Genomic DNA, 4,163 nt, shown 5'->3' on the forward strand with positions numbered 1-4,163 from the left:
CCCGCGCCGCCGGGGGGGCTTACCGTGCCGCAGCTTGCCTTGGGGCGCCCCGAGCGCAGCGCCGGCGGCGGGCCGAGAGGAGAGAGCGGGGTGAGCGCGGGGCCGCTAGCAGCCGGGGAAAGGGGGCGGGGGTGGGGGGTAAAAATGAGGGGAGAAGAGCAGAAATCCCTACCTGTGACGGTGAAGGCACCTAACGAGCCCCCAAAAAGCCACCCCCAGACAGAAGCAGGAGAGAGAAAGAGAAGGAGACAGAGAGTTAGCGCGGCGGCCCCGGCCCCAGCCCTGCCGCCCCGGCCCGGGCTCCCCGAGACGGAGGAGGGCACCCCTAAATCCTCCCCACACACACACACCTCCCCACCCCACCCCTTTTCATCCCCCTTTTTTAACTCCTTTTTTTTTGCCCGGGGCGGGGCCTGGCTCCTCCTCGGCGAGGAGCCGCCTTCCCTGTCCGCCCCGCGCGGGACGGCCGGGAGAAACGGAGAAGAGAAATGGATGCGCGCTTACCAAGCTCATTCAACAACAGGGCTGTGAAGGAGACAGACAGAGACAAACACAGAAGAAGAAAAGTAAATGAACAACGAAATCAAAAAGGGCACATCCACAGAAAGGCGCCGGATCCCGGGGCAGAGATTTCGGATCTGTAAAAGCTGCAGGATGCCGTTAGTGTCGAGAGAGAGGGATGCGCTAAGAATGAAGGAACAGAAACGTTTCGTGGGGCTGCGGATTTAAAACGATGATGATGATACTAATAATTAAAAAAAAGAACCACTGCAAACATGGGGCGACATGGGATAAAAGGCACACTCCCAAAAATTCATTTATCCCCTTGGAATCGTATGTGCAAGATCTTCCATTGGTCTCGGTGGCAGTTCTGCCCCCGGGAGGACAAATATATCCCATGTGCGGTGGCTACTGGCTTTGGCCTCCTCCGGCTCCCTACGTGGAGAGCGACAGCTGTGGCAGACAGCCGCGCTTCGGACAGCGAAAAYGAGAGAAGAGATGTTTGCGGCAAAGGAGTTTGGCTCAAGGAGCTTCTTGCTTAACAGACCACGCCAAGTCTCTAAAAATGAGACAAAAAGGCTCTTCTGTGGTGGCTTGCTGAGGCCCATATCTCAGAGATGCCGCCGGTCTCCAGGGCGCTCGTTGCATCTCATGGAAAAATGACCAAAAAAAAAAGGGGGGGGGGGGAAGTGAGAACAAATCATTGGATGGCCAAAGCAGTAAACAGCATCTCAGAATCACAGAACGACTTAGGTTCAAAGGGACCTCTGGAGATCATCTAGTCTAACCCCCTGCTCAAGCAGAGTTACCTACAGCACATTGCCCAGGGCCCTGCCCAGATAGAGATTTCACAACTGCTCTGGGCAATCTGCTCCAGTGCTCTGTCACACTCATAGGAAAGAATTTCTTCCCCATGTTCAGGCAGAGCTTCCCATGTTTCAGTTTGTGACCATTGCCTCTCATCCCATCACTGGGCACCACTGAGAAGAATGTGGCCCCAACCTCTCTAGACCTTCCCTTCAGATATTTTTACACCTTGATATAATCTCCCCTCAGCTTTCTCTTCTCCAGGCTCAACAGGYCCAGCTCTCGCAGCCGTTCCTCATAGGGCAGATGCTCCAGYCCTCTGATCATCTTTGTAGTCCTACACTGGACTCTCTCCAGTAGCTCCGTGTCTCTCTTGGAYTGGGGAGCCCARAACTGGACACAGGACTCSAGATGAGGCCTCATTAGGGCTGAGCAGAGGGGCAGGATCACCTCCCTCCACCTGCTGGCAACACTCTTCCYAATGCACCCCAGSAGACCAGTGGCCTTCTTGGCCACARGGGCACATYGCTGGCTCATGGTCAGCTTGTCATCCACCAGCACTCCCAGGTCCTTCTCTGCAGAGCTGCTCTCCAGCAGGCCAGCCCCCAGYTTGTACTGRTGCCTRGGGTTATTCCTCCCTAGGTGCAGGACCCTTCACTTGCCCTTGTTGAACCTCATGAGGTTCCTCTCCACCCAACTCTCCAGTCTGTCGAGACCCCTCTGAATGGCAGCACAGCCCTCTCATGTACAGGTTTCTAAACTATCCTTTCCCTTCCAGCTAGCAAGTTTTTAGAGCTGAACGTCCCTCAACCGTCCTTAATTACCTGTGCGTCCAGGAAGATGAGAAACCTGGTGACACTCGCTGTGGCCCACAGACATCCCCGTACCACCTAACGATATCATTCCCACCTCCTGCGACTGGACCATGCCAGCGTGCCCAATTGCTGAGCCCTGCTTCCATTAGCCAAGCCTAGCCATTCATATCAAACACCAGGCAAGCTGCTGGAGGGGACGGTACAGCTGATCTCTGAAGGGGAATGTGGCACCACTGTGGGACTTTGCACCTAAAACACAGCTGCCTCTCCCTGCCCAGCGCAGGGAGGGCCGGGGCCCGTGGGGTCCTGAACGAATAGCACATCATAACCCTGTGCCTGCTGAAGGGGGAGCTTGTGGCCTAGAAATCAGAAAGCAGCTCCAAGGCAGGCAGGCAGGCGGACCAAACGTTGCTACCCGCTTCTTACACAGGCATTAATAAGGGTCTGCGGCACTGCAACTCATTAGCTTAAGTAACTCTAAAACTGCTTCTTGCTCAGCCACTGCGAGTGCGCAAAATCAGCTGTCGCCATGAATTTTAATTTCCTCGCAGAAAGAAAAAAAAAAGCCATGGAGAAATAAGTGCGCCTTGTCTTTTTGGGAAGGCTTGCAGTTGGTGTAGAGCTGTTTCTATTTTATGTGATGAAAGTAAAAATTATTTTTATTATTCCTATGAGAAGCTATTATCTAGTGCACAGCCATGAAACTTTACTTGAGCATAACCCAATTTCTTCTAGAGTGATAGCATCGCATGATATTACCTGCTCATACCGTGATTCTGAGCTATTTTCAGATCCTAGTGGCAGTATAAAAAGGCTAAAGTTACTGCTTTGGCCACGGGTTTTATTTCAAGCAAAGGCTATTTTATCTTCCAACAAAAATGATGCAGCATCCCTTTTTTACCCGCCAAGCCTGCATTTTTGCCTTGGCTAAATRCAGGCCTAGCTGTGGGGTGCATTCAAAATGCCTTTTGGGGGGGCTAGTGGTGCTCATCCACCCTAGGGCCTCCGGGGTGGGGTGGGGGGCACGGTGCCGCCGGGGGCTGCGCGAAACCAAAGAGTAAAGAAAACAGGAGCAAAAAAGGCGCAGCGGCTAAGCTTCGAAGGAGGGAGGGCAAAAACGGCCGGGAGCCAAAGTGCGAGGAGAAAGGAGTGTGAGAGTAGGGAGACACAGAGAAAGCGGACGGCAGCGTCTCGAGAGCTGGTCTGGTTTTACTCTCACACCTTTCACTCCTCTTCGTAGCCACACTGGGTCCTCAAGCACAAGGAAGAAACTGCACTCTTTCTCATACTCCTCACGGTCAAGTATTCTAAGGGTAATGAATTTCCTGTGGGAACACAAGACAAAGGCAAACACATGATTGGCATCGCACGCTCATGCATTTCACGTCCGCCCAGGTGCCGTGGTGCCGGAGATGGTCGGGCAGGGGGGGAAGCGGCTGCACTTCTGCCCCGGCGGCGTACGGAAAAGGGCAGGAGCTGCTGCGAGGCTGAGCCTGGCTGGGACACGGCTCGCCCCCAGGGCCGGACTCAGCAAGGGCTCGGAGGGCAGCRGCAAGGCGCCCCAGCCCCTGCCCTTTTCCATAGGCCACGGGGATGTGGGCTGTGTGTTGCGGGTGCCAGGCATGAGTGAGCCAGACAGGGACACACAGGCTGGGTCGGCCCCGGAGCACGTCCCCCACCTTTCTTCTCACTCATCTCCACAAGCCGGGGCTCCCCGATCTCTAGGTAGAAGGTCTTGTTTTTCTCATACTCCTCATCATCTATCACCTTGATTGATATCGTTTTGCTGGAACAGAGAAGAAGAAATAGAGATTCAAGAGTGAGGAGGGAAAAGGGAGGAGGGGAGACAGGGAGGAGGAGGAAGAGGAGGAGGAGGAGGGGAGGAAGGCCAGGAGAAAGTGGCTGCAGAAAGAAAACAACGGATTTGGTAGCGCAGGCCGGAGAGGCAGCACAGCCGAAAGCAGAGGGCAGGAGTCGAGGGGCCAAGCTCACCCCCGGGCTGAGCACGGACCAGGGCGTCAGGGCACCCACCACTYCCAG

General features: G+C 54.8%; 1 long non-coding RNA gene across 1 annotated transcript; it reads right to left on the reverse strand.

The window, feature by feature from the left end:
* Positions 1 to 11: 11 nt before the first annotated feature.
* On the reverse strand, positions 12 to 3,903 carry LOC146591114 (uncharacterized). Its single transcript, XR_014896869.1, has 4 exons — positions 3,803 to 3,903; positions 505 to 525; positions 173 to 190; positions 12 to 38 (listed from the first exon to the last, which is right to left on the reverse strand). It is a non-coding gene; the product is annotated as an uncharacterized LOC146591114 (long non-coding RNA).
* Positions 3,904 to 4,163: the final 260 nt, after the last annotated feature.

Source organism: Rhea americana, unplaced genomic scaffold (genome assembly GCF_003343005.1).
Source record: "Rhea americana isolate MKP2758 unplaced genomic scaffold, rheAme1 scaffold_386, whole genome shotgun sequence".
Lineage (NCBI taxonomy): Eukaryota > Metazoa > Chordata > Aves > Rheiformes > Rheidae > Rhea > Rhea americana.